Source organism: Podarcis bocagei (genome assembly GCF_964188305.1).
Source record: "Podarcis bocagei genome assembly, chromosome: 1".
Classification (NCBI taxonomy): Eukaryota; Metazoa; Chordata; class Lepidosauria; order Squamata; family Lacertidae; genus Podarcis; species Podarcis bocagei.
The window spans coordinates 17063522-17076417 of NC_138125.1; the positions used below are offsets into that span (position 1 = coordinate 17063522).

General features: G+C 45.6%; 2 long non-coding RNA genes across 2 annotated transcripts in view; one reads left to right on the top strand and one right to left on the bottom strand.

The window, feature by feature from the left end:
- Positions 1 to 12896, bottom strand: part of LOC308587594 — a 272764-nt gene that overhangs the window by 259599 nt on the left and 269 nt on the right. The gene's annotated exons all lie outside the window — the stretch shown is intronic.
- The window catches only part of LOC308587538, a 462158-nt gene that overhangs the window by 175400 nt on the left and 273862 nt on the right, over positions 1 to 12896 (top strand). The gene's annotated exons all lie outside the window — the stretch shown is intronic.

Consider the following 12896-nt stretch of genomic DNA (forward strand, 5'->3'; position numbering starts at 1 on the left):
CCCACCTCCCAACTCGTAGAAAGGCATTCCGTGCAACTGGGATCACTGTGCAATTGGGGGTTGGCCCCATCTGCATAGAGTGCCTAAAAGGTAAAGGGACCCCTGACCATTAGGTCCAGTTGTGACCGACTCTGGGGTTGTGGCGCTCATCTCACTTTACTGGCCGAGGGAGCCAGCGTACAGCTTCCGGGTCATGTGGCCAGCATGACTAAGCCGCTTCTGGCGAACCAGAGCAGCGCACGGAAATGCCGTTTACCTTCCCACTGGAGCGGTACCTATTTATCTACTTGCACTTTGATGTGCTTTCGAACTGCTAGGTTGGCAGGAGCTGGGACTGAGCAACGGGACCTCACCCCGTCGCAGGGATTCGAACCGCCAACCTTCTGATCGGCAAGTCCTAGGCCCTGTAGTTTAACCCACAGCGCCACCCGCGTCCCTAGAGAGTGCCTATGCATGCTCAAATGCAGCTGTCCCTTTGCAGATAGCAAGGGATCTTGTGGCCTAAGGCGGACTCTCAAATTTCAGTGGCACACTGTTCAATGCTAAATTTTGGCGCCCACCCTTCTCTCTCCCTCGTTCCACAGCATTGTTGTGGTGCCCCCTGCAGCACCCGGTGTGGCCAAAGTGGTAACAGAATAATAGAATTGTAGACATGGAAGGGACCCCAAGGGTCATCTAGTCCAACCCTCTGCAATGCAGGAATCTCAGCAAAAGCTTCCACGATAGATGGCCATCCAGCCTCTGCTTAAAAACCTCCAATTAAGGAGAGTCCATCACCTCCCAAGGGAGTCCATTCCACTATCAAACAGCTCTTACTTGTCAGAGAGTTCTTCCTGATGTTTAATCAGAATCTCTTTTCTTGCAACTTGAATCCATTGGTTCGAGTCCTACCCTTCAGAGCAGGAGAAAACAAGCTTGCTCCCTCTTCCATGCGACAGCCCTTGGGATATTTAAAGATGGCCGTCATATCTCCTCTCAGTCTCTTTTTTCCCAGGCTAAACATACCCAGCTCCTTCAACCATTCCTCATAAGGCTTGGTTTCCAGACCCTTGACCATCTTGGTTGCCCTCCTTTGCACACGTTCCAGCTTTCTGACATCCTTCTTAAACTGTGGCGCCCAGAATTGCACACAGGATTCCAGATGTGGCAGAATCGTATATTTGTGCATCTCGTTCTTCCTGCCCAAGTGCATTTACCTCTACTGAAATTAGTTAGGTTGGGCCCAGTTGTCCAATCTGTTAAGGTCATTTTGAATTCAGATTCTGTCTGCTAGGTTGGCAGGAGCTGGGAGCTCAGAGTCGGTCATGACTGGACCTAATGGTCAGGGGCCTCTTTACCTTTACCTTCCAGGTCTTGGTCCAACCCTCTATTCTGGGGATCATCAATGTGGTGCGTGTGGGTGCCATGGTCTCCTTGAGATCTTCCCTTAGTTCTTATGAAGCCTCTGGGCCTTATCCTCACTCACTGCCCAAGACCACTACCCTCCCGATCATGAGATAATGAGAGAGTTTCCCTTTTTCTCCTTTGAGTAGTATGCAGTGATACTCTTTCCCACTTCCTCTTTCAGTTCTATGTTCTTTCCCAAGGCTCAGATTAACTCAGCTAGATCTGACTTTAAACCACTTCCCTTGGGAAAGTTAAGTGCATGTGAGAGAGCATGCTTTCTCTGCCTTTGTTGGAGAGGGTGTTGACCCAGTCGAGGGGAGAGTGAAATGACTAGGAGAGGCACCCAAAGCACTTGCTGAAAAAAAACATTGAAATATGCCCATAGGCCTAAAACGCTTGGTGTCTTTGCTCTAACCACTACACCACAAAGGAAAAGTGGCTTCCTAGTTGCACTACCAGGCAACAGGCTGTGAGAAAAGGTTCAAAACACCTCTAGCTCATATGCACTTCACTCTCTGTCTAGGACTGGAGTCTTAGCTCCCCTACCTGGGAATTTTGGCCTCAGATATATTTGATGAGTCCAGGCTGCTATTGCTTCCCTTGCCTCTCTGCACTGCCAAAACTCTGGTCCAGAAAAAAAGGAAAAAGAAAGAAAGAAGAAGAGAAAGGAGTAAAAATTACAGTAAATGATTGGGGATGGTGGTGGTGATGATGGGGAGACAAACACATTTTCAAAAACATTGATTGAAAGCTTTGCAAAATTCCCAAAGGACTGATTTACATGCTGGTATAAAACTGCTGGGGCGTTTAATTGAAATGTGGATTGTGCAAATGCTGAGCCTGTAATTGTAGAAGACGGTGACTAAAATATGCTAAACCCAGACCAACACTCAAGGGGAAGGCTAGAACATCACTCTTCCAACCTGATGCTCATTATGATGTCTGTATTACAAATCTCCAGGAACCAGTCTCTCTCTCTCTCTCTCAACGGTTAGAAGGGAAGAGCCAACAATCAAGAGAAAACGCTGACCAGGCTGACTGCAGAGTGAGAACTAACCGCTATATAATAAAGACCATCACCTCCCAGAGTTGCCTAATTCTCCAGAGCTGATGCTATCCAGTAACAGTGTAATCAACTTGTTGGCTGTAACATAGACTGGGAATGGGCTTTATTTTATTGCTGTTTTTGGCAGGAGGAAGGCTCTCTTTGAACAATCAATAAGACGCCAAGATAAGGGTCAAAACTATGCATTACATACAAGTGCATGTATTAAGGGAAAAGCAGCTTTAGGAGGAGGTCATTTGGAGCAGAAATCCAGCCGGGGGCAGAGGTGCTTAACCCTTCCTCCCCTGGCCACATTTCACCTCAACTCTCCTCCAACCCTCCATGCCCTTCAGGATTGGAGAGGGTCAGAGCTCAGGGGTAGAGCATCTGCTTTACGTACAAAAGGTCCTGGGTTCAAACCCAGACAGCTCCAGGAAGGGCTGGTGAAGACTCCTGGTCTGAAACTCTGGACAGTCACTGCCAGTCAGTGTGGACAGTACTGAGCTGGATGGACCAACTGTATGACTCAGTAAGGCAGCTTTCTGAGCTCCTATGACTCAAGAGATGTGTTTTGCCTTGCAAACATAGTTATAGTTACCTAAGACCCTTTAAAATTAATGGTCTAAAGTTTGTCATATCTATTCATTTCAATAGGCTTCCTCTGAATATTACTACCCTTGGATACACTATTTACATTTGAGGCACGATTTACCTTCACACAGCTATTTTAAACAAAATTCCAGTTCTTCACCTTGTTATAAACATACATTTTAAGCTCACGGGCAATTAGAGTTTCTTTCTTTTTTTAAAGAAAAAATTGTTTGGAGGGGCATTGAGTGCTTTTGCAAGGCTAAATTTATACTCGAGACCTGTAGGAGGAAGAGTTCTAATTACGGAAACTTGTTTATGGGTTCCTGAGATGTCCCAGACCCCAAATATGCTTTCTGTGAAATCAAAGTTTACACTCCCGGGTAATGGCAAAATGAGTCCTAAACTATCTGCAGATGTGAACTGCGAGGCAAAAGAGAGAGAAATGACAGATACCCGTTTGGAATTCTGCTCCTTTATTACGGGCACTGTGCCAGACGCACAAGTTGTAAAGGCACATGTGCGTTTTCCATAATCGGGCAAAGAGCAGCTATGTTTAGGTCAGAGATGGGGAACCTGTGGCCATCCAGAACTCAGGGGATAGCAGCACCCACCATCCTGATAGGAGCTGTGGTCCAGCAAATCTGGGGTCCAACAAATCTGGGGTCCAGCAAAGCGGGGGATGAGATGCTCCTCATCCCTGGTTTAGAGATTTTCATTAGGAAAAGGATGCAGAGCAGAGGTTTCTAAACTTATTTGGCCTACCACCCCCTTTTCAGAAAAAGAAAATACTCCTTGCCCTTTGGAAATCTACCTTCTTTAAGCGAATAAACAGAAAGATGCGACAAATTTGTGTTCTCTATGTTACATCAGTAATCGTCATTACGCAACAGATAAAACATGTATGAACACTTTTTTCAAAACTGGACAAAGAGATGGACTAGGCCCTGGGATGATGATGACGACGACGACAACAACAACAACAACAGCAACAATTTGTTACTCATTCCCCACCCATCAGGCTGGGCCTCCCCAGCCACTCTGGGCGGCTTCCAACAGGATATTAAAAACACAATAAAACATCAAATATTAAAAACAGGGCTACCTCAGATGTCTTCTAAAAGTCAGATAGTTGTTTATTTCCTTAACATCTGATGAGAGGGCGTTCCACAGGACCACTACCGAGAAGGGCCTCTGCCTGTTTCCAGCGTGGTGTAGTGGTTAAGAACGGTGGATTTGTAATCTGGTGAACCGGGTTCGCTTCCCCGCTCCTCCACATGCAGCTGCTGGGTGACCTTGGGCTAGTCACACGTCTCTGAAGTCTCTCAGCCTCACTCAGCTCACAGAGTGTTTGTTGTGGGGGAGGAAGGGAAAGGAGATTGTTAGCTGCTCTGAGAGTCCTTAAGGGGAGTGAAAGGCGAGATAGCAAGTCCAAACTCCTCCTCCTCCTCCTCTTCCTCCTCCTCCTCCTCCTTCCCTGTAACCTCACTTCTCGCAGTGAGGGAACCACCAGAAGGCCCTTGGAGCTCGACCTCAGTGTCCGAGCAGAATGATGGGGTGGAGATGCTCCTTCAGGTATACTGGGCAGAGGCTAATTAGGGCTTTAAAGGCCAGCACCAACACTTTGAATTGTGCTCAGAAACGTACTGGGAGCCAATGTAGGTCTTTCAGGACTGGTGTTATATGGTCTTGGCCACCGGATCCAGGGGAAGCATTGATGCTGTCCTGCAATGGCGCCCAACCTGGCAGTAGGCATCATTACAAAACAAATTAAACATGTACAAATGATATTTCAAAAATTTCTTTTTCTTTATGCTTCCATCACCCCCTTATTTTTATTCAACACCCCTAATTGCACATGGGGTGCATGTACTATCGCCCTGGATCATTCCAGCACCCACCCAGGGGGCAGTATCACCCACTTTGGGAAATACTGATGTAAAGTGGTACTTTAGTTCTCAAACGCCTTGGAACTAAAACAACTTGGAATCCAAACATTGCAAACCTGGAAGTAAGTGTTCCAGTTTGCGAACCTTTTTCGGAAGCTGAACGTGCTCTGTTTTGAGTGCTATGCTTACAATTTGAGTGCCACACTTCCATTTTGAATGTTGCGCTGAGGTCTGTCTGTTTTTGCTATTCATTTTGCATTTTTGTTTTTGCAGCTCTTTTGTTTTTGTTTTTGTGACTGTGTGGAACCCAGTCCAGCTACTGATTGATTGATTGTGTGACAGCAGTACATTGTTTATTGCTTTAATTTTATGGATCAGTGGTCTTGTTAGATAGTAAAATTCATGTTAAATTACTGTTTCAGGGGTTGTTTTTAAAAGTCTGGAATGGATTAATCTGTTTTGCATTACTTTCTATGGGAAAGTGTGCCTTGGTTTTGGAATGCTTTGGTTTTGGAACAGACTTCCGGAATGGATTAAGTTTGAGAACCAAGGTACCACTGTAGAGGAATGGACTCCATGGACCTGAACTGGATTTTCATGTATCTCCTCTAAAACGATCCCCATGGCTGCTTTCCACCAATATTTAAGGAGGCAAGATATCCAGTCCCAGAGCTCCATAGCTTCATCTACTTTGGCCCTAACTGATCTACGGATAGCAAGTAACATGAATGGTATTTAATTTCAGTGATTTCAGCATTGGCAGTCAAGTAGCTTTGTGGGGAGGTCCGTAGTTCAGTGCCATACCAAAATTTCTTGGAAGTCCTGCCTCTTGAGTCCCAAATGAGCGTCTGGGTCTCAGCTTACAGAGAAATCACGTGGTTGTCCAATAACGCTGATAAACAGGCTGAAACCAATACAGTAGCTTCTTTGTTCAAGGGATCTGCTTAAGGTAACAGCAATCCTAACAGCTCATCTCACTTGAGGCTCAATGCCATTTGTGAAAAAAGGCACATCAAACTCTTTAAAGGTCAGATGAATCTCAGAGGTGGATGGTGAGGGCCCATCACACAGATGATGGAACAAATTTACTTCCGACGAAATCTCAAACCCCAGTTTATTTAGCGATTTGTTCTATTTATTTAAAAGCACTTGATTGTTGTTAGCCGCCCTCGCCCTGAGCCCGGCTTCGGCTGGGGAGGGCGGGATATAAATAAAATTTATTATTATTATTATTATTATTATTATTATTATTATTATTATTAACCACTTCGAAAATCTCTACTGTCTAAGGGCTCAGCCACACTTCCCTTTGTTCCACGATTCCTTCCATTTGTCCCATGGTCTCTAAGCTTAATGATTTTTGTGCTTGTTGTAGAGAGATAGTAATCTCGAAGATTTCAAATTGTACCACAATAAAATACAACACAAGAAATAAAAGACACAATAACAATACAAATAATAGTAATCAGTTATTATTTGTACCCTGCCCGCTTGACTGAGTGGCTTCCAACAGAGTATAAAAGAACACATGATACATCAGACATTGAAAGCTTTCTGATGCCTTCAGATGTCTAGGGAAGGTCATATAGTTGTCTTTCCCTTTGGCATCTTATGGGAGAGCATTCCACAGGGACTGGGCAGAGGAGGAATGGTGGAGACTGTCTCCCCAGCCCGACCCTTCCAGAGAAGAAGGAGACAGCTCAGAATTATAACAGAGGTTTGAGAGAGGTTACAGCTCAAAGGCAGATGAGGGGAAAAGCTGGGAAATAATGGGAGAGAAGGAAGAAGAAGCACCGGGGGGGGGGGGACAGCTGATGGACTCAGTGTCTTTAGAAAGCATTCCAGACCCATCGCTCCCAGAACCTGGTGGGCATTGAAAGTAGGAGAGCAGAGAGCTCAGAGGCAGAGGCACCTGTAGTGATGACACATAATAGGAGAGAGGGAGGGGATGAAGACTCACTTGGAGCAACACCATTTCTCCAAGAAGCTGCATTTCTAAGCCTCTCTCTGTGAATATTGAATAAAAGGCATTGGTAAGAACTTTCCCTGTCTTATCCATTCCTGGCAGCCTACCATTTGGGATTGGATCCTCTGATGCCTGACAGGCGGGCGCCACTACCGAGAAGGCCCTCTACCTGGTTCCATGTAACGTCACTTCTCACAATGAGGGAACTGCCAGAGGGCCCTTGGAATTGGAGCTCAGTGTCCGGGCTTGTTATTCAGTGTGATGGATCTGCAGTCTTCCATATTCAGCAGTAAATCCACAGATCATCTGAATGAAGCTCATGGGCTGCAGTTTGGGAAGCCCTGCTTTAGCGTATGTGTTTTTGTACTCCTTACTTGGCTGGAGAACTAAATTGGAAAAATCGGAGAAGGCGAATTTTGAAGGGCGGTTGCGCTTCAGTAGGCAAATTGTTTTGGAAAATGTGAATTTGGCAAGTTCACCTTTAAATGAGGACAGAGTTGAATTTATCTCCCTAGGCTGAAAAAGTTCTGGAAAATTCCCTCTTGCAGATCAGGACAGTTGCCTATAACAAGCGATCTTTCTGGAATAGATGTTATTTTTGGGGACTTGGAATCATCAGAAAGTTGGTACCCAAAGCCTAATTCCAGTCCCGCCAGAGGACACTATCTGCAAAAGAGGCAGCTGGAAGTAGAAACACAGGAAGCACAGACTTACACCTAGTCTGACCACTGGTACATCTAGCCCAGGTTTACACTGATCACCAGAAGCTCTCAAAATTTCCACACCAGTCTCCCAGTCTTACCTGGAGACGTTGGGGATTAACCCTGATAGTTTCTCCTTGCAAAACATTGCACTGGAGCTACTACATGTCTTTGCAAACAAGAAATACCATATTTTTCGCCCTATAGGACACACTTCCCCCCCTCCAAAAATGAAGGGGAAATGTGTGTGCGTCCTATGGGGCGAATGCAGGCTTTCGCTGAAGCCTGGAGAGCGAGAGGGGTCGGTGCGCACTGACCCCTCTCGCCCTCCAGGCTTCAGGAAGCTATCCGCAAGCCTTGGGAGCCCTGGGGGATTTTTTTTTTCTTTATTCCCCCCCCCCCAACTAGGTGCGCCCTATGGGCCGGTGCGCCCTATAGGGTGAAAAATACGGTACATATCCAGAAAATTCAAGACCATTTTTGGTGTTGCAAGAAAGGTAATGCAGATTTTAGACATATTTGCTGCACTTACAGACTGGCAAAATATATACTGTACGAGACTATAAAATAAACAACAGGGTTCGAGATACCGAGAAACCCAGCATGCTAATCACAGACCACTGGCATGAGGAGCAATAAATTTGTCCTGGGTGTGCTAAATGTACCAGTTTGCAATTTCTAAGTCATGGCAACAAACAGTGTTGCTTCAAAGGAATTACATAACCAACCCAGGCTCCTGAGATGCAACTTATAAATAGCTAACCCAAGTGATACATTATGAGAATAATCAGTGCACACAGCAGGCAGAACCATCCTGTGCAAACGCTGTAGGAACAGTACTAATATACCAGCACTTTAATATGTGCTTCTGGCAGTGCTTCTGAGCAATGCTTCCAAGGACCCATCTATGCTGTCCACTGCCAGGTTCATAGGCACTTCCATCCTTCCATCTATTAAAGTGGAGTACATGGAAGGGGTTTTCTTTTTGTTTCTATTTTCACTAAAGAACTCAGTTAATTGGATTATATTCTAGCTAATGGAGGAACGTAGAAAATAGGTTAAGATAATTGGGTGGAAATGCTCTGGGAGCATCTTCCACCTTCTCCATCCAAGGGCCTGTGGAAATGAGAACTTTGCACCACATTAGCCAAGGTGAAGGAAGGATATTGAGAACAAGGCTTGCTGGGTGGTTTGCATTTGGAGGCATGGAAGGAGATGGGATGCGATTGGCACTGTGATCTAAACCACTGATCCTCTGGGGATTGCTGATCGGAAGGTTGGCGGTTCGAATCCGCATGATGGTTGTGAGCTCCCATTGCTCTGTCCCAGCTCCTGCCAACCTAGCAGGTTGAAAGCACACCAGTGCAAGTAGATAAATAGGTACCACTGTGACGGGAAGGTAAACAGCGTTTCCGTGTGCTCTGGTTTCCGTCATGGTGTCCCGTTGTGCCAGAAGCGGTTCAGTCATGCTGGCCACATGACCCGGAAAGCTGTCTGTGGACAAACGCTGGCTCCATCAGCCTGAAAGCAAGATGAGCTCTGCAGCTCCATAGTCACCTTTGACTGGATTCAATTGTCCAGGAGTCCTTTACCTTACCTTTACCTTTACTTGCATTCAGAAGTGGTATCCTGCCCTTCGAATGTGCCTCCTCTGCCTCTTAGTTGAGATCTCTAGATGACTCTTGGAGTCCTTTACAACCCTACGATTCTGTGACTCTATGATGTGACTGCCATCTACAATGTGATGTATTATGTTTGAATAGGACACACTCAATGGGTTAAAACTCAATGGGTGTAGGAGTTCCAGGAAAAAAACGTGGGACTCTACTGCACAGGCTGCATATACACCATACCTTTAAAGTACATGACTTCCCCCAAAGAATTATGGGAACTGTAGCTTGTTAAGGGTGCTGGGAAATGTAGCTTTGTGTGTGTGTGTGTGTGTGTGTGTGTGTGTGTGTGTGAAACTATAGTTTCAAGGATTATTTGGGCAAAGTCATGTGCTTTAAGTATATGGTATGTATGCAGCCAGAGTCTGATCCTATGCTCACTGCATTTTGATGGACATTGATCCTATTTAAATGTTGTGCCTCCATGGGAACAGCTGGTGGAATGAGAATTGTGGTCCAAATCAGTATGGCAGCATCCTTTGTTCTTGCTGCACAGGGTCTATTTCTTTACTTGATCAGGTTATTTTGCTCTTTTGCTCTAGTTTGGATAATTGCATAACTCGCAGCCCGGGAAGTTCAGAACATTTGGTTCTGCTGCCATATAACCTGTCTGGCAGCTTTAGCTTCTGCAGACGAGGAAAGGGTTAAAAAACCAAACCCCTCTTCGCTGTTATTAAACACATTAATTTTAACATCAGACATTCTGGCACATTCTTACTGCAGTGTTTAAGGAGACAGCTTTGTTTGCTCACACTTGTCTCTCTTAAAATTCATATCTCAGCAGTAACATCTATTTTTTTCCCTCCTTCGACAGCTTGCGCTCGGTACCCGCAGGAGACAGAAGCCTCATCAATTTGCTGCCTCCAGTTATAATGGGAAGACCAAATTTATTCCAAAGAAGTTGTGGCAACAGAGACAACCATCCTCAAGGAGCTTCTCCTGTGGAAGCCTGGCTCAAACACACTGGAGCAGCTTGCATGCGTCAATGGAAGCTGCCTTCTACCAGGTCAGACTATTTGTCCAGCTGGCATTGGCTGCTCTCTGGGGTCTCATGCAGAAGTTTCCCATTGTCCACAAGTGATGTGCGGGGACCCTGATTTGGATTGGGATAAGGGCCCCTTCAAGGTCTGTATAGTTAAAGCCATGGTTTTCCCAGTAGTTAAGTATGGAAGTGAGAGCTGGGCCATAAAGAAGGCTGATCACTGAAGAATTGATGCTTTTGAATTATGGTGCTGGAGGAGACTCTTGAGAGTTCCATGGACTGCAAGAAGATCAAACGTATCCATACTTAAGGAAATCAGCCCTGAGTGCTCACTGGAAGGACAGATCCTGAAGCTGAGGCTCCAATACTTTGGCTACCTCATGAGAAGAGAAGACTCCCTGGAAAAGACCCTGATGTTGGGAAAGATTGAGGGCACAAGAAGATGGGGACGACAGAGGACGAGATGGTTGGACGGTGTTCTCGAAGCTACCAGCATGAGTTTGACTAAGCTGCGGGAGGCAGTGGAAGACAGGAGTGCCTGGCGCGCTCTGGTCCATGGGGTCACGAAGAGTCGGACACGACTGAACGACTAAACAACAACAAAAGGGCCCCTTCCCAGCATGCCATGGTCCTTCTCAGGCTCATCCCTCCATGCTGGTGATTTAGTAACGGAAACAAACAACAAATCCACCAAGAACACATTTGTTTCCCAGGACTAAAGATGTGAATAAAGACATGCCTCGTTGGGCCTTTGTGTTCTAGACTCCGAAAATATTTCTTAAACTTAATTACACGCTTCCCCTACAGCTAATTTTAACAGGTTGGAAGAACATGAGGAAGTTAGCTAAGGCCCTTTTTGGTTTCACCAGGTTTTTCCGGAGGAATGGATTATTTTTTAGAATAGTACATCTTGTGCCTGAGCAGTATTCAGTCCCCCCCTCCCGCTGTTTAACTGCTTTCTGGTTTTATGCATGGTTTTATTGTATTTTGCAGTTTTACTGTTGCAAGCCACCTTGAGGGCTCAGTTCTGTCACATGGCAGGATATAAATTATACAGATAAACAAACATAAAATAAACACAAGAGCATAGTTATTTCTTTGCTGGATCATGCCTCCATCCATCTAGCATTCTGTTTTCGGCTGTGGCTTCCGGGTGCCCACCGGGAAACAATTTCCTGTAACAAGTGGGGGCCTTCAGTCTGCAGTTCTGCTATTCAGAGTTCTAGCCAGCCACACCCTTTCCCAGGATACTCCATTACATTTGGTCTTCCATCTTTTCTGTTCCACCCCCTCCAACAGCAGCATCCCGTGCTTGCTAAGGATGCTTAGTCTTCATCAGGTTGTTGTTTCAGGTTTATCCTGAGAGCTCCCCACAAACCCTGTAAATATTTATTTTAAATTATTTCTGCAAAGTTTTGAGCCCAATGATGCCCCCTTGTGTGTGGATGCTGTCATTTTTGTTGCATAAGGCCTGGCACTTGGAGAACTGAGAACATGAGAAGATCCCTGTTGGTTCCTTCCATCAGGTCCAGCATCCTCTTCTCATAGTGTCCAACCAGATGCTTACAGGAAGCCCCAAACAGGATCAGAGTCTAACAGTGCTCTCCTCACTTGTGATTCCCAGCAACCAGGATTCAGAGGCGCAACACCTCTGACAGTGTAGGTAAAACATAGGCATTGTGGGTAATAGCCAATGCTCCCCCACCCACCCAAGAAAAATAGGTGCCGGAACTCACCATGAAGTTGAAATGTTTGTTTTGGTCTTCTCAGACGTATGTAAAGGCAAGAAGCGTGCAGGGGGAGTGCTGGACCGCAATAGGCACCCACCTGAGAGGTGCAGGGTCTACACTCTAGCACACTCTGGCTGAAAAAAAAGAGCATTGATATATTATTATTATTATTATTTATTACAGTGGATGCTTGGGTTGCGAACATGATCTGTGTGGGAGGCATGTTCGCAACCTGCAGCATTCGCAACCCGCGTCTGCACACGCATGGGTCACAATTTGGCACTTCTGCGCATGTGCAAAGCACAATTTAGTGCTTGTGCGTATGTGTGAGCGCCCAAACCCAGAAGTAACCCGTTCCGGTACTTCCGGGTTCGGCGCAGTGCACAACCCGAAAATGCGCCACCTGAAGCGTCTGTAACCTGAGGTATGACTGTATTATTATTATTATTAATAATAATAATAATAATAATAATAATAATAATAATAATAATAATAATAATAATAATAATATACCACCATATACCCGGAGGTCTTGGGGTGGTTCACAGAAAGAATCAACATAAAAACCACAATATATATATTCAAAATAAAAACAACAACCCAATAACAACCCTCCTGCAAAAAAGAGCCAAATTTTAAAAGGGCACAGGATGTCAATCAGATCAACCAAAGACCTGGTAAAAAAAAAATGCTTTTGCCTGACGCCGAAAGATCTATAATGAAGGCACCAGGCGAACTTCCCTGGGGAGAACATTCCACAGATGGGGAGCCACTGCAGAGAAGGCCCCGTTCTCGTGTTGCCACCCTCCGGACCTCTCGAGGAAGAGGCACACGAAGGAGCACCTCAGCAGGTGATCTCAGGGTCTGGGTAGGTTTATATGGAAAGAGGCGGTTCTTGAGGTACTGCGGTCCTGAGCCATTTTAGGCTCAGCACTTTGA